The sequence below is a fragment of the Leopardus geoffroyi genome, chromosome B3 (assembly GCF_018350155.1).
Source record: "Leopardus geoffroyi isolate Oge1 chromosome B3, O.geoffroyi_Oge1_pat1.0, whole genome shotgun sequence".
NCBI lineage: Eukaryota > Metazoa > Chordata > Mammalia > Carnivora > Felidae > Leopardus > Leopardus geoffroyi.
The window spans coordinates 139,483,448-139,510,128 of record NC_059337.1 but is presented as its reverse complement, the minus strand read 5'-3'; the positions used below and the strand labels follow the sequence as shown (position 1 = coordinate 139,510,128).

The window sequence follows — 26,681 nt, the reverse complement described above, 5'->3', positions numbered from 1 at the left end:
AGTTGGAGGCGTACACAAAACCAGAACTGATTGCTATGCTTTTCCCGTCGGCCTACGGATCTCAAGAGAAGAGTGTGCAGTCTCAGACAGTCGCACGCCAGGTTCACGGCAACACGGCGGACAACAGGCACGAGGCGGAAGCAACCCAAGGGTCCCTGGGCAGAGGAGTGGATGAACAAGAGGCGGCTTGTAGAGACAACGCAGTAGGACTCAGCCTTACAAGGAGAGGAAACTCTGGGACGCTTGGGGGGCTCCGCCGGCTAAGCGTCTGACTCTTGGTTTTGGCTCAGGTCACAGTCTCGCGGTTTGTGAGTTCGAGCCCCACGTCGGGCTCTGCGCTGACAGCTGCGGAGCCTGCTTGGGATTCTCTGTCTCCCTCTCTCTCTCTGCCCCTCCCCTGCTGTCTCTCTATCTCTCTCTCTTAAAAATAAACAAACATTTTTAATTTATAAAAAAAAAGAGAAAGAAAATTCTGACACGCTACAGTATGGATGAATCTTGAAGACATGCTGAGTGAAATAAGCTAGTCACAGAAAGACAAATGTTGTATGTATCCACAAATATGTATCCGCTACATGAGGTATCTACAGCAGTCAAATTCACAGAGACAGAAACCAGAATGGTTGCCAGGGCTGAGGGGAGGAGGAGAAGGGGAGCTGCTGTCTAACGGGTATAGTTTCAAACCTGCAAGATAGAAAGAGTTCTGGAGACTGGTTACACCACAACGCAAATACCTAAGGCTAATGAACTGTATACTAAAAAATGGCTGGGGTGGTATGTTTTGTCATTTTATGTTGTTACTCCCTCCCCACACACACACAATTACAAAAAGAATGAAGAGAGTGTATGGACCCAACAGGTAAAACAGATGGTGTAATACTAACATATTCTTGGTGGTTATGCACACACACACACACACACACACACAACTGGAAAAGCATTACAAGTGGGATTATTGCAAAGGTCCTCTTACAGATGCTAATTACAGGCCCCTCTCCTTCTATTGTGCGTTGCTTTATTGCGCTTCACAGATACTGTGTTGTTTTACCAAACTGAAGGTTGGTGGCAAGTTTCTGCAGCACAAACCTACCGGTGCCACTTTTCCAACGGCATTTGCTCACTTTGTGTCTCTATAGTTTTTGGAGATTTTCACACCGTTTCAAGCTTTTTCCATCATTATTAGATCTATTATGGTTATCTGTGATCAGTGGTTACGACTCACTGAAAGCTCAGACGATTGTTAGCGTTTTTAGCAATAAAAACTTTTTTCATTAAGGTATACAGACTGTTTTCTCAGATGTAACGCTATATTGCACATTGAACAGACTACAGAAGAGCGTAAACATAACTTTTATATTTGCACTAGGAAACCGAAACATTCCCTTGACTTCCTTTATCGTAATATTCACTTGGTTGCGGAGGTCTAGAGCTGAACCCGCCCTACAGGGAGGGCGGCTGGCCACGCGGTCACCTGGAGGAAGAGCACCCCACCCTGAGGGGGCAGCAAGTGCAAAGGCCCTAGCGCCAAGAGTATGTCCAGCTTGCTCTCAGAGCAGCGAGGAGGTGGGGGCAGCTGGAGAAGACTCAGCCGGGGGAGAGCACTAGCTGATGTCAGAGACGTGAAAGGGCCCGGGGTGGTGATCGCACCCAACACACAGGCCACTGTCAGGACACCTACTTTAACTCTCAGTGAGATGGGAAATTCTGGGAAGGTTCCGGGCAGAGAAGCGGCGTGCTCTGACTTACGTCTTCAAAGGATCACTCTGGTTAATGCATGAGACAGACTGCGGGGGGGGGGGGGGGGGGGGGGGGAGGCAGAACTACCGCGTATTGCAATGGTGTTATGGGAAGAACCGATGACTGCATTACTCCTTACTCAATAACACGAATGTCGATCTGTTAAACCCCGCACTGACTTTCAGCCACCAAACACAGGGGTGCAGAATGACCTAGGATCCTTTTTAGATTTTTTTTCAACTTTACACAAGCCACCCTCCCTCCCCACCCCCCCAAAACAAGTCTTCAGTGCCAAGCAGAAACAATCGATATGAGTGACAGATGGTCTAGGAAACATGCTAATCATCTCTTACTCTAGATTTTTCTAAGCTCTATCTTTACAACAATTTAGTTCACCAGAATATTAAATATTTGAGCTCCTTTATTCCACAGGCATTTATAAAACACCTCCAAGACTTGTGCCAGCAACAGTGCTCGGGGCTGGAAATGCACATGGATTAAATGGCAACCTCGGGCCTCGAGCAGCTGCACTTCGCTTCACAGAGAAGCACCATCGCACACTCAGGATGTTTGTAGCATCAGCTTCAAACGAGGATCAATAAAAAGTCCTCCAGGTAAAGGCTATTTCTGAATCCTCTGATAAAACTATTTATTACAGACAGTGAGCAGTTGTACACATCTACAGAATCAAACTCAGTAGCCGGGAAAGGAAAAAGCACCTCTTCTGGAGGTAGTTTTGAAGACATTAAGAGTCTGAAATTCCTGAAATTCCTGTTTTCTCTTCTCTTCGAGGAGCGCTAGCAGTTCAGAGCGAAATTACAAACTCAACTGCGTAAGCACCCATCGTCCGAGGCGGTCGTTCTCAGTCCTGGCTACAGTGGTTATTACCAGCGGAACTCTGAAACCAGAAAGGCCCTCCTCCACAAGAGCCCCGGCGTCTGCACGTAGAAAGGTCGCACAGAGCAGAGGATGCCCAGACTGGACCACCGATCCAGATGTGCTGGCACAACCTCCCCTTCTTCACTAAGTCATTCATTTCCAACGGACTGGCTCTGTTACATACAACTCTATTGTATTAGAGGATTTCAATAAAAGCTCCCGCTCATTCGTTTCAGAAGTTGGGTAAAAATATAAATTAGTGAGGGGCGCCTGGGTGGCTCAGTCGGTTGAGCGTCCGACTTCGGCTCAGGTCATGATCTCACGGTTTGTGGGTTCAAGCCCCACGTCAGGCTCTGTGCTGACAGCTCAGAGCCTGGAGCCTGCTTCGGATTCTGTCTCCTGCTCCCTGTACCCCTCCCCCATTCACACTCTGTCTCTCTCTCTCTCTCTCTTTCAAAAATAAATAAACATTTAAAAAATTTTAATATGAATTAGTGAATGAATGATTCAAGAAGAGTCCCCCTCCCAAAAAAAACATCCTTTTCCCATCCCATTGTATCCCAGATGAAAATCTCTCATTTACATTTCAAACTTATTTGGGATTAAAAAGTAATTACATGTTTTGGTGTAAATGGCTTCCCGCCAAACTACAGTAAGTCAAAGAATAAAATCAAACAAGAGATAATCGGTCAACAAAGAACTTCATCACCTCTTTTGCTAAATTACATCAGGAACAATCTGAAAGCAATATATTTAAAGACAATTCTCTTACAAATGAGCCAGCTAATCACAAGTTGATTAATGCATTTGATTACTGCTAAGAGATCATCTGAAAAATAAAATACAGCATGTTGAATTTATATAGCCTCTTCCCGATAAAACCAAGGGTCTTCACATACATACTTCTTCCGTCCCCGCAAATCCTATTGTTGAGACTGAACTGTAAGGATATCCGCAGAATAAAAATATACTTACTACCAATACCTTTTAATGTAAAAACCTGTGACACAGGAAGCTTAACTGTGAGTTCCTATTAGGGACACCCAATCAATTAGTCCCCTGGTCTCACTCTGAGAACCAGGCATATGAATAAAAGTAGGGAAAACATTCACAGCTGTATGGTATCTGTAGTGACATCGACAAAACACGAGTCAAGGATAGCACAACAATCCATGAGCATATACGAAGTAAACTCCCAGAGATAATGACCCTATAAAATCACAGGATTATTCCTGAAGAACATTAAGCTAAACTCAGCTGCGACACAATCTCTGGAAGCGATTGTCACGCTAGTCAGGTTTTCACACCTACGCTGGAAAGAACTAGGTGAAGACTCACGCTTCCAAGTCTGAAAAAGAAAGTGGGTATCTTCAGAGAAGAAAACAATTTCTTCCAGGTCAGAATGTTTTTTACTTGTACTGGGAAACTGATTAATGTTCCACTGTGACATTTTTTGGTAGAGTGAGTAAAGTGTTTAAAATACAGTATCAAGTGCACTTCCTCGATTTTTATTTCCTTTAAAGGATTTCTAAAAGTTCTAAAGGAGAAGCACTGACTGCGGAATTAATTTTTCAACTGAGAATACACAGTATGGTCCGATCTCAAACACAAAACCAGGACGCCTCACCGCCAACCACTTCCCCACAAAGAGGAAGGATCCTGTGAGGTCTCGTGGGGCACCTCTCTTTCTGACTTTAGTTGTGATGGTTAGAAGATCCATCCCTGGAGTCCTAACAGGTCTCCAGGAACCAACCATGAAGACATTACAGCAACATTCATTCATCCTACAGACAGCACACACTGGAAACTTCCTGCTCTGCAGGTACAGCATCTAAGAGGGGAAAAGCCTGGAGATGCTAACTTCAAAGGGAGGTCACCCTCCGAAAGGAGCCAAAAGGAATGCTTCTCTATGTAAAGCACACACTAAAACTGTTCTAAAATTGGGAATGTTGAACTATACTGTTAATATGTTTATACAACATTTAGCATATTTTGGCAATTTTGGATAGATTTCCCAATAGTTCTACTGGGGGGCAAAATTAACTACCAGGCTTTGTTTACAGTTAATTGTCTGCGTGTTCAGGTTTAAATCTACACAGGCTAGCAACTGAACAACATTCTTCCTTATGTATTCTTGTGGCAGGGCTCAAGGGGAGAAAAATCTCTAAATACACCGAAAGGAATTTAGAATGACCAAAGTATAGCAGAAGTGTACTACAGTCATTAAAAAAATTCTTCATGGAAACATAAGAGAAAAATTCTTTTTAAAGCTCGGAGACCAGGTTTTCCTAGACAACAAAAGAAAAGTCAAGCCATAAAGAAAACTGATACATTTGACAAAATTTAAAACTCTCCACAGGTTAAAGAGAACATAAACAAACCCAAAAGACAAATGAAAACCATCTACAAAACATGACAAGAGGCTAATTTTCTTAGTATTTAAAGATTCCTTTCTAAGAAAAAAAAAAAAAAAAAAAAACCACGAAAGCCCAACAGAAAAATGGACACATTGAGAATTTCTGGAGACAGAAATTCACAGAAAAGAAAGACAAAAGGCTTTCAGAAACACTCTTCTTATATTAGGGAAATTTCCAGATATGTACAAAGTAGAAAACTGGTATAATGAACTCCCATGTCCATGTCACCCTGTTCAACAATTATCAACACACAGCCAACCTGCTTCTTCTGTATCCCCAATCCACTCGCCCCTCTAGACGGTTTTAAAGCAAACCCCACACATCAGATCATTTCATGTGCAAATTTTTCTAACAGGTACTTTTAAAAATACAGTGACTTAAATACCATCATCACATCTAACAAAATTAATAACCATCCCTTAATATCTTCTAGTAAGAACTGTTCAAAACTCCCCAATTGTCTCGAGAAATATCTCCTTATGGGGTGCCTTGGGTGGCTTAGTCAGTTAAGCGTCTGACTCGGTTTCTGCTCAGGTCATGATCTTGGGGTTTGTGAGTTCGAGCCTCACATCGGGCTCCGTGCTGACAGCACGGAGCCTGCTTGGGATTCTCTCTTTCCCTCTCTCTCTCTGCCCCTCCCCTGCTCACACTCTCTCTCAAAATAAACAAACATTAAAAAAAAAAAAAAAAAAAAGAAAGAAAGAAATATCACCTTACAGCTGATTTTTTAGCTGCTGCCTCCGGCTGGTGTGTCTTTGAATCTTTTAAAGGACAAATGCCACCTCTCTCTTTTACTTCCCTAGTCGTTTGTCTTGTAAAATTTCCCATTTTGTGAATTTTGCTGATTGGGGCCCTTTAGTATCACTGAATGTGTTTCCTGTATTTTTTGTTACTGTTGTTGCACAAATTGTTCTGCCATCTGGTGTCAGTGCCCCTCAGTGAAAGAACCCCAGAAGCACATCTACAGTTAAACCAGCCAGGAGAGCACATTCCACATGGAGCACTAGGGTGTCTCTAAGAATGTTAAAAACAATCTACTATGGGATTTCGGCTTTGATTGGGTAATTTGGGGGAGGGTCTCAGGAAGCAGGAGTTTCCCTAAATTGGATGTCATTCTATGAACGGGTATTTCAATAAATCTTATCTCAGGGAGGGGAGACTTAGAATGAAGATGAGGCTGTAACTGGTAAATAAGCGGCCATCACTCCTTCTGGTTAGTATTTTGTGGATGGCACAGAGACCTTGGCTTTGTGCTTGGTTCCGTTTTATCATAACCTGCATGAAACCGCGTCTGAGGTATTCTGTAAAACTGCTCACATTTAACTGGAGAACAACATGGCCTGTGAACGTCAGGCCAGCTTCTGAAGCCGGGGCCTGTGCTAAACCCTGTGCTAAACTCTGGAAGCCCTCCGAGTTGTGTGCCCTTCTGAAACAACCCCAACAGTCTGGGATATTTTCCCTGCTTTCTAATACAAGATGCTCCGGGGTCCTCATGCACATTTTCTTGCCCCAAACCTAAAATCAATCACTTCTGCAGAGAGCCCATCTCCTTTTAGTGGGAATGGATCAGGAACCAAAATATGAGCTCTAGAATATTGACTGGCCCCTGGTTGTCATTATTTCCAGGTCCTCTGAGTGAACAAAGCTAGAATTCTTTTGAGAGAGAAAACGCGTCACAGGTTTATACTGATATTTCCTGTCCAAATTTGGGATTACATGGTTTTTTGCTTAACTTCTTTGACTTTGTTTGTCTCTATTCTCGTGTGCTAAAATTCTTAGTTCCAGACACTAACCTGAGTGTTTAACTGACACACATTTCTTCTCTTCTGAGTGTTCACAGTTTTGTAAAACATCCGCACCCCAAAACCAAACCACACGGGGCGTGCTCAGAAGTCTACCTTCCATCTCTGCCCCTTCCATGCCTTTCCCTCCGTGTGGCTGCTTTTGTTAGTTTTTAGTTTTCCCCTCCTTTTTTCTCTTGTAAACAAACAAAATACATTTATCTACATCACTGGCTTCTGAGGTTAATAGGTAAAAGATTATATACCGTGTTCTTCGCCATGATTTCTTTCACTGACACTACATCCTGCAGATCACAGCATATAGGCCCAGCTTCATTTATCAACAAAATGCAAAGTAAAATTACAGTGACACTTTATGTATAATGAAAATCGCATTTTTAAGCTATCAGATTATCCAAACTCAAAGAGTTAGAAAATGCACTGGGTTGGTAAGAATATGAGAAAAAGGCCCATCAGTTTAGCATTAGCTACCAAAATTGTAAATGCACACGCTCTACGGCTGAGTAAGTCCACTTCTAGCAATTTGTCCTACAGGTATACTCACATCCTGTCAAATGTAGGTGACAATCAACCGAGAGAAAACCTCACTCAAGTGGAGTAGGGGGACAGAAGGAGGAGCCATGCCACCCAACATCAATCACAGGAACAGGTGTCAATGACAGAGCCAGCAGAAGAATGGCCAACAGAAAAGAATCATCAATTACAGGCCCCAAGAGGGAAAGAAATACACTGCATCTCCCACAAGAAATAGATCACCCCTGCAGCTCAGTCAGTGAGACACCGCATCACCCTCAACTCTTGCTTCTCTCCCACGGACTCTTTCTCAAACAATCTCTCCCAACTTCCTCTTTCTTCGTAAAATAACGTTCCTCTCCTTTGTTTGTCGGACTAGCCTCTGGTTTTGCCAGTTTGCTCGTCCCAAATTACAATGCCGTAATTCCTGAATGAATCCATTTTGCTAGTAGAATAACTTGTTTTAAGGTTAACTTGTACATGGATATTCACTGCCACAAAATACAATAACAAAAGACTAGAGACATGCCTAATTTACATCAGAAGGGAACTTATCAGAAGGGAAATAATGACAGCATATCCATAGAGTGAAGTCATATGCAATTTAAAAAAAAGAGATAAACCCATATACATCACTATGGAACAGTCTCCAAAATATAGTTAAGTGAAAAAACGTATGCTACGTATGCTTGAATAAATATGATTAGCACCCCCGGGGAGTTGTGCAACAAAGTACCATGTGTATATATAGCATATCACTGGTACAGTATATAATCAATTAGTAGCAAAAGTTACCTTTGTGATAGGAGGTTTAGTTTCCATCCTTCATGCTCTTATGTTGTCTAGATTTCTTATTGTGTGCATGTTATTTTTCAGTTAAAACATTTTTAAAGAATTCTTCATGAATAATAAAAGAGCCTGTATTAGATAAAATACCAAGTAGCGCTTTCCAGTGTTGTTACTTTGGAATGCACCTGCGCTCCTTTCCTTTAACAGGAGGATCCACCCAAGCAATCGCCTCGTGTTAAAAACACAGCAGTGGACTATGAAGAAAAGGAACTCTGCATGCCCACCTCTGCAGACAAGACCGTAGCTTTACGTTTTGCTGTAAAGACTGGGTCAGTCTTTAAAGAGCAATACAGTCTGAAAGACTATTAAATGAAAGCAAATATTGACATGAACTTCTTAACATGACTGTAATCACTTATTTTTGCCCAAATAATCCTAAATGAGTACAAATGTATGCGACTGAATCCATACCAGGAAGAATAAATCAAGCATTAGTAACAGCTCTTACACATGAATGAGCTAACATATAACAACAGCTACCCTCACTATTAAGCACCTATATGGCAGGCTCTGTGTTGGCTAATTTAAACACATTATCTCTAACTCTAAGAATAACCATAAAACCTAGGTGGCATCATACTGACTTCATAGAACAAAACCAGGAATAAGAGAAGTTGAACCATTTGTCCATGGCTTTCGCAACCAGTTAAGTTAGCAGGACCAAGATTCAAAAGACATGTATGGAAAATACAGTTTCTGCAGAAATAAATGCCTTTTTGTTATTTACTACAAGCATTAAAAGAGAGCACATACTGCATAACCAATCATTTGTGAAACAAGAAGTCTTAAGGTGGTAAAATATCTGCTTTAATACTACAATAGAATACTATCACAAATGCCATTAAAACAGTATTAAAGGGACACCTGGGTGGCTCAGTTGGTTACGCATCTGACTCTTGATTTCGACTCAGGTCCCCATGTCAGGCTCTGCACTGATACTCATGGAGCCTGTGTGGGATTCTCCGTCTCCCTCTCTCTCTGTCCCTCCATCACTCGCGTGAACACACGCGCTCACACAAGCTCTGGCTCTCAAAATAAATAAACATTTTTAAAAAACAGCATTAAAGATAAAACAGAAATATATTCACATGTTACTATAAATACACAGCCTAACTGTCGAATAAAAAGAATGACTTCCAAAGACCAAGAGGACAAAAAAAGAAATGTCACTGATGTAAAGATCTCCATAAAGAAGGTTTTAGCTGTCTTTTCTAGTGTAAAATATTGATACAAATTTAGGGGAAAATGATATAATAAACCACTGCAGGATATCTGAAAAAATAGTTAATAATTACGTATAAAAACCGTGTACTTGATGAGACTATCTTCAGGTGCCGTATAAAACCCCAAACATTCTGAAGTTAGTCTCTTCTGCAATCTCAGCATGTGAATGACGGCACTGTTACCATTCCTTATTAAATGGTCTAGACAAAATCAACTACTCAGAAATCTAATTTTGCCTACAATGCAAAGGAAAGGCAAGTGAAAATTTCAACACTGAGTGGTGTTAACAGCACTAGACTCTACAACTTTGCCCACATTTCACAGCACTGTGACACTATATTACCATTAATTGCATATATGTCACTCTCTTTTGACATATTTTGTGAGAATCTGGAACTTAGCGACCCTGTCTAACCCTGGTATCCCAGGTCTAACATGAATCTGTCACTTGATGAGAAACCAACAGAGTTTTCTTAGAACGGGCTGATTTAAAGCCATGAACCAGGTCTACCTGCTGTGAACGTGGACATGCTCCAACTTATCCAGGTCTTTTTTCCTCACCTGTAAAACGACTGGGATTAAAATCTCAGGCAGGTGTTTTACCTAGTGATTTCTACGGAAAGAAGCCTGCCTCATTTTAGAACCAGTATGAACTATAAAGGATCTATTCCAATGATCAGGAGATGTGCATTTTCCAGCCTAAGGTATTCCATACGTAGGTTGCCAAGGGAAGCTGTTGCCAAGAGAACGCAAAAGGCCTGAAAACCCTCTTAACCCCTTCGCCTAACTACAAGAAAGGATGAATGGTTCCCCAAACAAAAATGAAAGAAAAACAAAGGAGAGAAGACCAGGGCCAAAAATGTTGCTGCTTGAAAATAAATGAAACTGAACGTTAAGAGGCTAATGAACTCTAATAATAAAAAGACAACCCAATTTAAAAATGGGCAAAGGATTTAAGTAGACCTTTCACCAAAATCGATGGAGAAATGGCCAACAGCACAGAAAGTGCTTGACCGCATTAGTCATTAGGGAAATAAAAATCAAAAGTACAATGCGACACCACTTCACAGTCCCTAAGGGACAAACAAACAAAAAAAACAGTATCAAGTACTGGTGAGGATCTGGAGACTGTGAACTCTCATCCAACGCTAGTGAAAATGTAAAATGGTGCATCCAACTCTGGAAAATAATTGGGCAGTTCTTCAAAAAGTTAAACGGCGAGTTACCTTACGACACAGCAATTCTACTCATAGGTACGTACTTAAGAGCAATAAAAGCATACGTTCACACAAAAACTCGTACATAAGTGTTCACAGCAGTATTGTTCACAATAGTCAAAAAATGGAAACAACTCCGATGTCCTTCAACAGATGAATGGATACACAAATGTGGGCTATCCATACAACAGGGTATCATTCAGCAACAGGAAGAAAGAAACCACTGATGCATGCTACAACATGGACGGACCTCGAACACACCGTACCAGGTGAAAGAAGCCTGTTACAAAAGAGCCCATATTTTACAATCCCCATTATGTAAGATTTCCAGAATAGGTCGATTTATAGAGACAAAAGCAGACTAGAGGTTTCTTAGGGCTGTGGGGGGTGAAGAGAGAAAGGACAGCGACTGCTTATGGGTGGGAGGTTTGCTTTAAGGCCGATGAAAACATTGTACAGTCAGATTATGGTGACAGCTGCAATCCTGTGGAGATGCTAAAAACCACTGAACAATGCTCCTGAAATGAGTGAATCCGATATTTGAACCAGATCTCAATAAAGGCGTCTTAAAAAGTTAATGACAAGGGGGAGGTTAAGCGTCCGACTCTTGATTTCGGCTCAGGTCATGATCTCGCGGTTCGTGAGTTCGAGCCCAGCATCAGGCTCCGCACTGGTGGCAGAGACTGCTTGGGATTCTCTCCCCCCCCCTTTGCTCCTCCCCTGAGAGCGTGCACGTGCACGCATGCTGTCTCTCTCAAAATAAATAAATAAACTCAAAAAAAAGTTAATAAAAAAAATGTCAATGAGAAGAAAAATGTGGGATCAAGGATAATAAAGGAAGGAACAATAGCTATACGAGAGTTACAGTGTTCCGTGGAAACAAAACTATACCTTCTGAAAGAAGGCTAGAGGTCACCCTAAAGCAGGCCTCTAAGAACACAAAGGAACCAGCAAACGACAGATTTCCTGTTATGCCGTCTGGGTGGTTCCTGACAACTCTATTTAGGGCACAATTATAGGTGCGTAAACCTGATATTGAAAGGTATACCACTTTCCTGGAGCACATCTGCAAGATGGGAGGAGACTCTGTCGAGATTAGAACTCACTGGTCATGAACGACTTCTGCTGATTCGTGAAACTCTACACTGTATCTGTGACTCAGAAGTTCAAGTAGGCAACCGCAGTAAGGGACAAACGCAAGGAATAATATATGCAAATGGCTTTCAAAAATGGAACTGGTGTCCTGAACCATGGCTTACTAAAACAATAATGAGTTCCTGGCAGGGGACAAAGCATACCAAGAAGATCAGAAGACCAAGTTTGGGCAGTGACTTGCCAATGTGATAGAAAAAAAAAAAAAAAAAAATCTACCTTTCATCAGTAGCTTAGATGAAGATCTAAATAGCATGCTCATCATAACTGGTGAGAGCATAAAGCTGAGACATATAATGACTACTTCAGAATCCAGATCTAAGAAGAGTCTAACAAGCCTAAATAAAACTGTAACACTAGATAGAATGATCTAACAAACCACAGTCACACTGAAAATCAAAACACAGTTCATTCAAGTCCTTCCTTTTACAGATGAAGCTGAGGCCAGAGGGTTTAATAACAAGCCCAAGTTCAGAAGGTTCATGAAAAATAGGTTAAGGCTGGATATACAGGAACCCTAACTCCCAGCCTGTGTTCACCTCACCCAATGCTATCCTCTACTACTTGTATGGATAACCATATATGGGGTGGATATGGATAACCATATCCCGTATTCCGTATGGATAACCATATATGGAAGCAGAATCTTGACCTCTCTACCTCACAGCACACAAAAATCAATTCCTAGAGATTCAGACCTAAATATGAAACGTAAAATAATAAAGCCAGTAGAAGATAACATAAAAAACAATCTTCATGACCACAGAGTAGCAAAAGCTTCTTAAACAGGTCACAAAAGACACTAATCATAAATGAAAATATTGGTAAGATGTAATTAAAATTTAGAATTTCAGTTCATCAAAAGACACATTACAAGAGTGAAATGGCAAGTCACAGGACAAGAAGAGATTTTTACAATTCATATACTGCACACAGGATTCATATCCCGAATATATACAGACTCCAATATTCCAATAAGAAGAAAACAACCCAATTTGTCAAAAATGGGCAAAAGACTTGAACAGGCACTGCTACATGGGATAATCAAATAACTAACAAGTGTATGAAAAGATGTTCAAATCATTTATCAAGGAAATGCCAATTAAAATCACACTGATAACTTGTACACAACCACGGAATGGTTAAAGAAAATTCCAAATGGTTTTTTTTTTAATTTTTTTTTTAATGGTCATTTACGTTTGAGAAAGAGAGACAGTGTGCAAGCAGGGGAGGGGCAAAGAGAGGGAGACACAGAATATGAAGCAGACCCCAGGCTCTAAGCCGTCAGCAGAGCCTGATGCAGGGCTCACACTCATGAGCCGTGAGATCATGACCTGAGCAAAGTTGGACACTCAACCAACTTTGAGGTGCCCCCTCAAAATTCTAAATGTTTAACTGACAGTCCAAGTAGAGGCAAGACTGCAGAGCAACTAGATCTCACACACCTTGTTAGCTGAGGGTATAAAATGGTACAACCACTTTGGAAAACTGGCACCATCTATCTATCAAAGCTGCCGACACACACACTCTGACCAACAATTCTGCTATCATATGTATACTCAACTAAAATGAACATATATGTGAACCAAAAGATATGAACAAGAATGATTACAACAGCATTAGTCGTAACTGCTCCAAAGTAGACACTACTCAAATCCATTTACAATAAAATTGTGGTATATAATTTGTGATGGTTTTTAGAAATAGTCACAAATTTTGACACCTCTCCAGAAAGACGTGAGGTCAATGTTCCCTACTCTTGAATTCAGGCAGGCTCGTATCTACTTCAACCAACAGTATAGCAGAAGTGACATTATGTGACTTTCAAGGATAAGTCATTCTCTGGAAGCATCTTCTGGGAACCCAGCCAACATGCTGTGAAAACCCAAGACCTAGTGGAGAATCCTACACTTAGGTTCCCTGCTGTGGTCCATAATCCCAGATGATTGTCTTCAAGACATCCCAGTCGAGGCACCATATATGTGAGTGAAGGGTCCTCTAAATGATCCTAAACCCCAGCCACTGTAGAACAGGGACAAGCTATGCCCACCAAATTCCTAACCCACAAAATCCATGAGCCAATAAAATGGTTGCTGTTTTACCCCACTAAGGCTGGAGTAGTGTGTTATACAGTAATTAATAACCAAAACTAATGTGTTATGCAGTAACAGATAAGCAGAAGAACAGACCTATTAAAAAAACAAACTATATGCAACAATCTTGATGAATCTCAGACACAATGCTAAATTTAGAAAGCTTGGTAAAAAGGACTAATGTATAAGGCATAATATATAGGGTATAATTTCATTTACCAGGCAAAACTAAGCTATAGTTATAGAAGTCAGAATAGTGGTTACCCTGGGTGGGAGTAATTACCGGAAAGGGGCACAAGAGGGGCATCTAGAGCGCTGGAAGAGCGACTGTCTTGCTCTTGGTGATGGTAATTTTAGTGTGTTCACTTTGTTAAAAAAAAAAAAAATCAATGAGCTAGATCCTTAATATTTGTGCTCTTTTTCAGTATGTGTATTATACTTCAGAAAAAAAAAAACTTTTTTTTTTTTTAATTAGTAGAAGTTGGTAACTCAAATAGACACAAAAATGTGAAGGACACATGAAAGATGACACCATTTTTCAGGCATAAGTGACCAGGTAGTCCCATTAACTGAACAGTAAAATGATGGGGCAAACACACATGAGCAGGGAAAGCAGACCGCGTCCTACTCAGTTCACGTCCAAGGATCTACCTCAGTACTTCTCACAGTCACTCCAGCCTCCAAGACTCTCCTCTCATTTCCATCCTGCCTTCTGCCCACCCCTCCCTTGGACTCCTTTTTTCCTTCCCATCTCCCAGATGCCTCTTAATGTTGGGGTTCCCCGGGCTTCCATCTTCAATCCTCTTTTCAATCTGCATTTGCACACATGCACACACACATGCACACACACAGCCATTTCTCCTGTATCTTCAATCTCAGTTGATGGCGTCATCACCTACTTGTTCTAACAGAAAGTTCAGAGTCAACCGCAAATTAAGATTGCAGTTAGCTAAATCCCATGAAAAGAAATTTAACAGGATAAGCCCAAGCTCCCATGTTGGACCGCAAAACTAATGCCTGAGTTTGAAAAACATAAAACTTAGACACAACAAGCTTAGATACAGCAGTGTATGATGTAATCAGCAAAGCTATTAGAGCTGATAATAAGAATACAGTATGTAGAAGAAGAAAGGCACTATTCTTCCCTATACTTATGGAAGAAAAATGCTATATCCAAAGCACTACAATCCTAATTCAATCCTAAACACTACAGCTTGAAAATGGAATTAAATCAAAGGAAAGCCACCAATGTGGTAAAAGGACATGAAACCATGCCTTATAAGGAAGAGCTAATGAAGTCAAGAAGACTGATGACCATCTTTGAGTATTCCAGAGGACATTATATAGAACAGAGATTCAGCTTGTTCTAAGTGTCTCCAAAAGACAGAAAATGGGGTAGGAGAAATAACAAAGACGACTTCCATTCAATATAAGAAAAAACTTGCTAACAGTCAAAACTTTATTAAAAACAGGATAGGCTGTCTCTAGAGCAGTGATTCTCAACCTGGGATGATTTTTGTCCTCATAGCCAGGGATGCTGGTGAACATCCTACAATTCAGAGAACCCCCTCTCCCAACCAAGAATGACCCCTCTAAAATGTCACTAGTCCCACCTGCTCAGGCGGTAGTGAGTTCCCGGTCACTGGAAGCATTCTATTATAGACCAGACGATATGCTAATATCCAATACATGACTTTCTTTCTTTTTTTGTTTTAACGTTTATTTTATTTTTGAGACAGAGAGAGACAGAGCATGAACGGGGGAGGGGCAGAGAGAGAGGGAGACACAGAATCTGAAACAGGCTCCAGGCTCTGAGCTGTCAGCACAGAGTCCAACGGGGGGGCTCGAACTCACAGACTGTGAGACCATGACCTGAGCTGAAGTCAGACGCTTAACCGACTGAGTCACCCAGGCGCCCCCCAATACATGACTTTCAAAAGTGGTGGGAGATGAGCTGAAAAAAGATGTCCTGTTTCCAATAATTCTCCAGAAAAAAATACCCTGAAGTATATTAAAGCAACAATGATGGCAGTGATGATGATAAATGTTTACTGAGCACTTACTGTGGGCCAGACACTATACCGAGTAATTCAGATCCACATCTCACAGTTCATTCTCACAGCCACCCTGAGATAGGTATTATTTAACTTGATGTGATGGCAAAATTAGGCTGCCCTAATGTCACGCAGCGGTTCATATTTGAACTCAGATCTATCTACCTGACTTCTATTACATACATCGTGGTCCAGAGTACAAACATTAAACGACTTTCAAAGCTTTTGTACTCCACAAGACAAATGGATAAGCACATATTCTAGAATTGGGACAATATCTGATCAGGTCCATACTCACTGCAAACCTAGCTGCCTAGAAGAAAGAGGAAAGGATTATCTGAAGTAGTCCTGTGATGAAGGAGAGAACAATTATCCTGATCGTCCCCAATTGCCTACTTCTGTAAGAGCCAAGAAGCTCTTATATACCCATGGAATCTCAGTCAGAAGCTGAAATTAATGATGACATCCCTTTATCCATAGGCGTGAAAGCTCAGGATGGACAGACGTTTGAACATCCCCGACTGGGAATCCTGCCCTTAACAAATACACTAGATGCAGATACATGGTTTCTTGGCTGCCTACACTCACGCCCATCTGGCAGGATGGCAGTGTGCCTGCTCACATGTTGGTCAAACTGTCACTAGGGCATAGGTGCCAAGCAATGATAGTTTTAAATGGGCAGCTTGCATAGCACTGTAAGAGTCTGCTCTTCTGCAGAAGAAGGAAAAAAAAAAAAAACAAAACAAAACAAAACTCCGTAATGATACTGAAGGGTTGCAATCACAAATGAAACATTCTTGGTCAATCTCAACATTTCAGTGGGAAAAAGATCTAGACTAGTGGAAAAGAATCTGACCAAAGAAATTCAATCAAACAGGAAAGGTACTTTGAAGACAAATAAACAGTTGGGCTAAAGCTTCTCACGCTGCCAATCTTTGATTAACACACGTCATGGTGATCTCTTAGGCAGAAAATCCTTGCTCAAGAAGTCTTCCTTGTTTTAAAAAATGGAATGACATGCTTTTGCCATGTTCTAAGTAAGAAAGCAGAAATGCATTGATATTTAGCAGTCTGTCTGACATGAAAGAAGTTCTATTTGTTGCGTGATTATTTTTTAAATGACATAAGTCTAATCAGTAGCCACGATAATCTTTTGAATATACAAAAGAAAGCAGAAACCAAGAGATTCCCACAGATGGGGGGGGGGGGAGTATGAATTTGTTAAGAGAAAGAAATCAAGAAATGAAGTGGGTGCTAAGAAAACAAAAACTGAGTAATTTAGGTCACAAGTTAATAAATTATGACGCATGGCCCGTCCCTGGCACTTCCCCTGACTAAAGCAAGATGTTCCCAAAGTACATGCAGGTTCCTATTCCGTCCTTACAGATGGTTTGGATCACTTGCATGAAGCATCTAATGCTCTTCTTGTCTGGAAGTTCTTCCAGATTCTGGCCCAAGCCTAACCCCTAATGCTGCAATGGGAATCACTGTTCCTCGTTGGTGCTCAGTAATTTTCAAGAGCTGGCCCTCCTTCTCTGTACAGTTCTTCACATACAAGCATCAGGACAACTGACTGGAAAACCCAAGTCTCTCCTGTGCCACGATAAAGTCAATGCCATTAACTTGCCTCATTGGACCAATTTATTAACTCCTTATGCATTCACATTTCAGTTGCTCATGTCTTGGACCGTTAAGCTTGATAAGAAACATCAACAATGAGTCAACAGAAACTACTCCTCTTGGGGCGCCTGGGTCGCTCGGTCAGTTACATATCTGACTCTTGATTTCCGCTCACGTCATGATCTCACGGTCTGTGGGTTCGAGCACTGCTTTGGGCCCTATGCTGACAATGCACAGCCTGCTTGGGATTCTCTCTCTCCCTCTCTCTGTGCCTTCCCCCCTCCACTCTCTCTCTCAAAATAAATAAACAAACATTAAAAAAAGAAAAGAAAGGAAAAGAAACTACTCTTCTCCCCACATGTAAAGTGTACTAAAAGTAGCATTAAGAGTTTGGAAGTCCGGCAGAGTTCTCTGTGTCCATCACTGTGTCCATCACAGCGGCAAAAGTCTGAAATCTACCATGATTCTTCTAGGAAATACTAGGGACTTAATATTCTGACACTTCACCATTTTTTGAGCTTTCCAGTAGGCATCTGTAACACGAAGCGCTAAGTTTAGGGCCATGGTTATACCCTGTTCATCCTGCAAACCTTGTCACTGCTACACAGGGCCTACAACAACCTCTCCAAATGCCATTTCTATCATATAATTTTCCTGCTCAAGAACCTGCAGCAGCAAATGAAACTGTTTATGAACTCTATAATCTAGCCAAGAGCTTTCCATACTCCTGAAGCAACTAGCCTTACTTTATCCTCCTCCTCCCCTTCACACGCCTGCTCCCTAAAACAGCCAGTTCTTAATTTTCTAGGACTTGCCTTTACTTATGCCATTCTCTAAAACATGTGCCCACTTCCTCTCAGATCTATACAACTTTTTTTTAAATTTTTTAATGTTTTGTTTTTGTTTTTTTTGAGACAGAGAGAGACAGAGCACAAGCAGGGGAGGGGCAGAGAGAGAGGGAGACGCAGAATCCGAAGCAGGCTCCAGGCTCTGAGCTGTCAGCACAGAGCCCGACGTGGGGCTCGAGCCCACAAACCACGAGATCATGACCTGAGCCGAAGTCAGACACTTAACCGACTGAGCCACCCAGGAGCCCCATACATACTTTTTTCAAGACTCAAGCCGTATCATACTTTCCTAAACCTGTATTAATTTTCACACTTCATTGCTCACTCACTTCCTACCTTCATTTTGATATGCAACTTACAGTGTGGCCAATTGATTTTTTATGAAGTTAAAATATGATTCAACTGAGCAAGGGTAGTCTTTTCAACAAACGGTTTTGGAAAAGTTGGAAATCCACAGGCAAAAGGAAAAGAAAAAGATACAAGACCTAAACTTCATATCCTGTGCCGAAATTAACCCAAAATGGATCACAGATCTAAACGTAAGGCATAAAATTATAAGTATCCTTCTGACCTAGGATTAGAGTTCTGACACATGCATGACACCAAAAACACAATCCATATGTCAGTAAGTTGGACTTCCTCAAATTAAAGACCTTGGGGCCACAAAAGACACTAGTGTCACAGACGGAAAGACAAGCCACAGGCTGAGAGAATATGTTTACAAATCACGTATCTGGCAAAGCACTTGTATCCAGAATATACAAAGGACGCTCTGAACTCAACAAGAAGGAAATACACAATCCAGCCACAAAATGGGCAAAAGGTAGGAACAGACGAGTCACCAAAGAAGATAGAAGAATGTTCACCACTCGCCACCAGGGAGCTGCAAACTGAAGCCATGACGAGATACCTCCTGCACACCTACTGTCGCGGCTAACATAAAAACTACTGCCAACGCCAAACGCCGACGGGAAGGTGGCGTAGCCACACCTCCCACAGTGACGACAGCGATGGAAAACGGGCCCTTGGCAGTTTCTTAAGGGAAACATACACTTACCCCATGACCCAACGTTCACACTCCTGGGCACTTATCCTATAAGAATAGAAACTCCTATTCACACTAAAACCTGTACGTGAATACAGGCTTCCGGCCACGGAACGAGTAAGTCACGGGAATAAACGGCACAGGGTCAGGAATACAGTCAATAATGTAACAGAGATGTATCCGCAGATGGGAGCTACACACCTTGATACACCTGAAATGAAAGTGTGTCAACTATACTCAAATCAAGGAAAAGAAGAAAACCTGAACAGGAATGTTCCTAGCAGCTTTGTGTGTCAAAGACAAACACTAGAAACAAGCCACGTGTCCTTCACTGGGTTAATGGTTACATGAAATGTGGTCCAGCCCATACGGTACACAAGCAGAGTACTATATCAAAACTAGGAAATTTACCATGTTAATGCCATATTATTGGTTTACCATCAATACCATGTTAGTAATCAAGCTACTTAGTTCAAATTTCAGTTTTTACAGCCTTTTTACGCATGTATGCACAGTCCTAGAACATCTTATCATTTGTAAAGATTTGTGCAACCATCAGGAAACAGAATTGTCACTACATAGAAACTCCTCTGTCCCATCCCTTTGTAGTTACACCACCCCCGCCCCCGCCCTAACCCCACAGACACTGATCTGGTCCCCATTTCTACAATTTTATCATTTCAAGAATGCTATATAAACAACTTCATACCCTCACACAGACCTTTGAGATTGGCTTTTTTCACTCAGTACCAGGCCCATAAGCCCCACCCAAATTGTTACATGTAGATAATCTTGTTCCTCCTTATTATGAGTGGTGTTCCATTATATGGCTAGACCACATTTTATTTAACCATATTTACCCACTGAAGATGGATGGGGTTGTTTTCGGGCTGGGGCTATTACAAACAAGGCTGTTACGAACATTCATGTACAGGTCTTTGTATGAATACGTTTTCATATATACCCAAGAGTACAACTGTTAAGCGTCCATTTAGCTCTTTAAGAAACTGCCGAAACAGGAGTACCTGGGTGGCTCAGTCGGTTGAGCAGTTTGGCTCAGGTTATGATCCCTGGGTTGTGGGATTAAGCCCCACCTCAGGCTCTGTGCTGAGCATCTCTCTCCCCTTACCCGTCTCCACTGCTCGTGCTAAGATAAAAATAACAGGGGCATGTGGGTGGCTCAGCCTGTTGGGCATCTGACTTCGGCTCAGGTCATGACCTCACAGTTCGCGAGCTCAAGCCCAGCATCAGGCTTCACGCTACCAATGCCACAGAGCCTGCTTGGGAGTCTCTCTCTCTCTCTGCCCGTCCCCAACTCACTCATGTGCATGCTCTCTCTCTCTCTTTCTCTCAAAAGAAACAAACTGTAAAAAATTAAAATAAAAGTTTTCTGAAGGCCTGAAAAACCAGTAAGATTAAGCCTCTTAAATGTTATATAACCTGAGCTTAGTTTTTTTTTTTTTTTTCAATGTTTATTTATTTTTGGGATAGAGAGAGAGACAGAGCATGAACAGGGGAGGGGCAGAGAGAGAGGGAGACACAGAATCGGAAACAGGCTCCAGGCTCTGAGCTGTCAGCACAGAGCCCGATGCGGGGCTCGAACTCCCGGACCGCGAGATCGTGACCTGGCTGAAGTCGGATGCTTAACCGACTGCGCCACCCAGGCGCCCCCCTGAGCTTAGTTTTTAAGAAACTAGTTTTTAAAACGTTTATCTGGATTCCCAAAGACTTTTTCTCATTATCTCTAATAAAGAATTTATACTTAGATATGATCTCTTTGTTGATATCTCTGTTGCCTTATTATATAGTAAACTGCAATAAGATGTGAAAAAATGCAATAATGCCAACAATAAAAGTTTCTGTTTCTATGGATTCCAGACATAGCTTACAGAAACTAAAGGTTTAACAGCACTTTCCAGCTCTCAGTATTGTGATATGTGACCACAGTGCATTTATACATAGTATCATCAAACAATGGCATTTGTTCAGCTGTTACTTGGCAAAACTGAAGAAAGCAATTAATCTGAAATAAAGCTGTAGTTATCTTGGCTAGAAGATTTCTAACTTCCTGATTTTTAAAAATTTTCAGTATAACTGACAATTAAATGGATAATGGAGTCTCTTTTGGGTTCTTGAAACAAGGAGTTAGCTGTGGACCAGGCATCCACATGCAAACAGCAGCACGACAGCCGGTCTGCAAAGACATGAAATAAATGCACAGAAAGAACTGGAACACCCCCAAGAGTGGGGAACAGGGGTGCTGCCCTTGTTCCTAATGACTTTCCAGTTCCTCAGTCCCTCGTGGGACCAACTGGATTGTGAGGTCCGTAAGAAAATGTGTCCTTCCAATGAAGTATGCTATTTGTTTAAAAAGTGTATGACAGAGCACTCCTAAATCTCCAGCTAATAACCGTGCAATTATATGACTCCACCTACTACAACATCCCTCTTAATGTATATGAGTTTATTGACAATAGCATCTTCCTGTGTGTACATGTTTAATGTTCATCCTAAGTATCGGTCAGTTTGTACTGGATCCAAGTTTTCAAATCCTAGAGAACTGGTTCCCATCCAATGGGCCAGAAACCCATAGAGAGACAGCAGTTATTGCAAAGAATCATCAAAATTCAGGTATTTACATGAAGACTAAAGAAATAATATGACTCACACTGTGTTTTTCCAAGTTAACCAAGATGCTGTGGCTAATAAAATTCTTTTTTTTTTTCAACGTTTATTTATTTTTGGGGGGACAAAGAGAGACAGAGCACAAATGGGGGAGGGGCAGAGAGAGAGGGAGACACAGAATCGGAAACAGGCTCCAGGCGCTGAGCCATCAGCCCAGAGCCCGACGCGGGGCTTGAACTCAAGGACTGCGAGATCGTGACCTGGCTGAAGTCAGACGCTTAACCAACTGCGCCACCCAGGCGCCCCAGAATTCTTAATAAATCTACTGGAGAATGCCACTATAAGGTAGTTTCTTGTCATTAGTATTTATTGATGAGTATTAAAAATCGAAGTCTTAGTAGGAGGCAAGGGCACACCTAAGCCCTCTCTGGGCTCTCCAGAGAGCATTCCTTTCTGAAAGGGCTGCCCATAGGTCACCCAGGACAAGAGTAGCAGACTGCTTGGTTTGAGTGCAGAGATGTGAGACAACACCGGGAGAGGCGGGGCAGGAGCAATTAGGAAAGCACATGAAATGACTCCAAAGCAGCAACTTCAAAATGCCAGGTATTTAAGGGTTTTCGGGAGCCAAAGTGGGGAAAGATTAAAGAGCACAGCCCTCTTCGCTTACAAGGCCAAGCAGGAACATACTCTCAGGAATTTCGGTCAAAGGGGCCAAACGCATCCTAGACTACAAACATATCCTACCTACTCTGTCGGGTGCCCTGTCAGGATTCTATCACCTTTCTAAATTAATCTTATGCCCTTATTAAAAATTCCGTCTTTTCTAAATTTTATCTACAAACACTACAACTGCAAGAACACACTGTACCTAGCACAGTTCCTGACATCTACAAGTCAGGCGCGGTATCCTGTGAATAAAGGAGTCCGTTTCTGTTCACCCTGAAAAATAACCCCAGCAAACACAGAAAATAGCCTACCAGCCCGAAAAATGTCCTCCAGTCCTATTCCGTTACCAACCCATTCTCATAACCCATCAAGACCAATCTTCATGAAAGCCTCACCCACACACACAGAGGCAGCACTTAATTCCCCTTAGGTTAGCTGCCTGATCCATGGAGATACCAGCATCTGCACATCCGCATAAATTCAGGACTCATCCTTCGTTTGATAGAAGGCAAATGTTAAAGCTTTGCTTCGTTTCCAGGAAGTTTTCTTTTTCAAATCAAAAATCCTTTCAAAATTTTATTTTGCAAATCAAAATTCTATTCGTTGTACACTGTATCTTATTTGGGAGAACGTCAAGGCAAAAATATATAGCTTTCAAAATAAGAATCTTATTTTTTTCTTTTCCAGACATGTAAGACATTCACTTACATATTTACTATTATCTCACATTAGTTCTCAACTACAAAAAAAAAAAAAAAAAAAAAGGGACCTATTTAACAAATTTTAGGGTCTGTCAAGATTTTGAATGCACTGCTGTTCTTATATATACACTTGCATCCTGGAACAAAACTTAGCCTAAGCTTTCCATAGAACCACTTCCTGGGCACTTACTAGCTTACTAGATGCCAGGTTCTATGTTTGACACACTACTCCATTACCGCATTTGTTTAACATACACCCTCTCATAATTTTTGCGGTACTAAACATAAGAAGAAGCCATTACACTATAAACCTAGCATCTGTACTAGATATTAGTACTAAATTTACAGTGATACCTAATACCAGTTTGTTATTAAATTCAAGTTGCTTTACTGTTTAAAAACACAATCAGATCAGCAATGTTGAGGTAGGTGCACAGTGAATACCATCTGGGATCGTTTCAGCAGAGAAAGCTATCATTAAATGACTACTTAAGTTACATTCCCTTCTATGGGTAAATGAACATAACCTTATCTACCCAGAAATTTAATTCTAATTACTACATATCATTTTCAACAGCATAATCTAAAATGATTGTGTAAAGAACCCTTGCTTCCCTCTGAAATGGCTTCAAAATTGTAGGCTACATTCTCCCCAAAGACCTGCTCAGCGTGTCATTAAAAGGTGTCTCGATTCTGGGGCGCCTGGGTGGCGCAGTCGGTTAAGCGTCCGACTTCAGCCAGGTCACGATCTCGCGGTCCGGGAGTTCGAGCCCCGCGTCGGGCTCTGGGCTGATGGCTCAGAGCCTGGAGCCTGGTGCCTGTTTCCGATTCTGTGTCTCCCTCTCTCTCTGCCCCTCCCCCGTTCATGCTGTGTCTCTCTGTCCCAAAAATAAATAAACGTTGAAAAAAAAAAAAAAATTTAAAAAAAAAAAAAAAGGTGTCTCGATTCTGATCTCTGAAAAATAAATGGTGACATTTTCCCCCCTCTTGTGAATTCGGACTCAACAGATAGGCAATTCCAGTTAGAAAGAAACAGAGAAGGAAGCAGGGAAGGAGGGAGAGGAAGAAGGGAGGGAGGGAGAGGAAAGAAAAAGCATTAATGAGGCTCTTAAACAGTTCCCAAAAACTGCCACCTCTACTGGGGTGGTATTTCCAAATTGTTCCAAGAAAGGGAGGTGGGGGAGGGAAAGGAAGAGTCGATACACAGAAAAACAGTAACGAGTGACTCGACAGAAAAGAAGTTAGAAACATGGCTGGTCTCAACAGGAATCGAGCGTCCCCCTCTCTCGAGCTCCCAACCCAATGACTCTGCAGGTGTTCGTCGAATCACCTACATCACCGAAGAGTTTAGAGACCAGAGCCACAAACTATTTCGGCGCTGGGAAAAACTATTCGCTGCCTCGAATAAAGTTGCATCAGTAAAGGGTGTCACTGTGGCGTCCAGGGACAGAGAACAGAGAAGAAACTGTCAGAGGAATACGAAGATCCCTTACAAAACGACCCAGGGAGTCCACCGCCTTGCACCATGCCCTCCAGGGCAAGCTCTTACCGGGCCTCGCCCGGACACGGACAGATTAGTAAGGGGACAGCCCCCCACCCTAAGGTTCCCGGGCCTGGAGTGCTATCCTGGGGGGGGGGGGGGGGGGCGCAGTCTCCTTCTCCACTCTCAGTTCCTAAATCAAACGTCACCTCCTCTGGATACCCTCCCTCACCCCCATCACTCTGGCCTACTACAATCGCCTGTCCTCGTTTCAAGGGAACTTTTCAGGGTCTGCAAACTGTAGCGTCTGCTTTTTATTCGGCGTTTCCTCTCCAGAATGTGAACTTCACGATGCCAGAAGGACCTCGTCGGTCCTTGCTAGCACGCGACCCCCGGCCCTGACACCGGGCCCGGAGCGCCCAGGACGCGAGGCACGTCCGGCCGCGCGAGAACGTGCAGCTAGGCCTGGGGGGCCGGCTTGGCAGGTGCAGGAAACCCCGGCGGCGGCTGGGCCTGAGGGAGGCAGGCAGGAAGGGACGCCCGCGCGGCGCCGCCCGAGGTCACGGCTGCCCGGCCGCCCCGCGCCGGCCCGGCCCCCGACCGCCCCTCCGCGGCCCCCCACTCGGCGCCGGCGCTCGCGGCCCGCGGCCTCCCTACCCCGAGCCGTAGACGCGTTGCCTTCTGCACTGTACGAACTTCCCGCCGCTTTCGCCGACTTGCAACTCCTCTGCGGCGCCGGCCCCGTCACACCCTGCAGTATGGAGCCTTCCCATTGGCTCGGGGCGAGCGGCAGAGGCGGGGCAGCCGCGGAGCAGGGCGGAGCCCGCGGTGGCCCGCTCCGCCTCCCCAGGCATGCCGGGAGCTGTGGGCCGGCCCTCCCGCTGCATGCTGGGAAATGAAGTCTTTCCCAGGCACTGTGCGATCCGGGTCCTTCTGCCCTCCTGGGCTTCCGGGAAGGGTGGTTTCCTGCGTTTGAGTCGGTCCTGATCGGATGATGTGCTCTTCGGTGTTGTTGAAACCGAGATAAATATTGTTCACACTGTTCGCAGTAACTTGTTTATTAAATAAGTGTGTTGACAAAGGGTTGGATGTAAAAGAAGCCCTGTAGTCCCGTTAGCTGTGGGTCTCCTCTGCCTCCTGGCGCTTGCCTTCTGCCACCTTCTGCGCCACCACCCAGGAAGACTGGTCCCCTGGCAGCGTGGTTCAGTGTACTCTGGCCTGGGTCTGAGAGCAAACAGCCCGGAGTGCAAACCCTAGCTCTTTCACTTTGTAGATTTGTGACCTAAGGCAAGTTATAACCCCTGTGAGTCTTGCGAGCTGTTTGTCGGGATTAAATAAAATAATCCATCGACAGTGCTTTTCACACAGTAGGTGCTCAGTAAATAGTAGATAGTATTAATATTATTCTGCCCACTGATTGTCATACATCTAAATCCTATCTTTCAAAGCCTACTTCAATGTCTACCCAACCTCTGTAGCGTCTCCTCTATAATTCTCTTATGCCATGGTTTCCTTTGTATTCACAGTAAATTGTCTAAGCCTCCATCACCCCTGGGGCTGTAAGCTTACTGCGACTGAAACAATATTCTAGCTCAAAATCACCAAAGCCATAGGCAGACGGGTATTGGTGAGGAGGGTCGTTGGTGAAGACAGGTATTCCCCTGGATCCTTCTTGGCAAGGTCACCTCCAGTAAACTGGTCCCTCAGCTGAAGGTCACTGCTCTCTGGCCCTCCCCTCCAACTTGCAAAGATAGCTCCT

General features: G+C 42.8%; 1 protein-coding gene across 7 annotated transcripts in view; it reads right to left on the bottom strand.

Moving 5' to 3' along the window:
- Positions 1–25,698, bottom strand: part of VRK1 (VRK serine/threonine kinase 1) — a 76,690-nt gene extending 50,992 nt beyond the window's left edge. For all 7 annotated transcript variants that reach the window (XM_045452027.1, XM_045452031.1, XM_045452028.1 and 4 more), the window contains exon 1: positions 25,580–25,698. The gene's annotated coding sequence lies outside the window, so the exon portion shown is untranslated. The remainder of the gene's footprint in view (positions 1–25,579) is intronic.
- Positions 25,699–26,681: the final 983 nt, after the last annotated feature.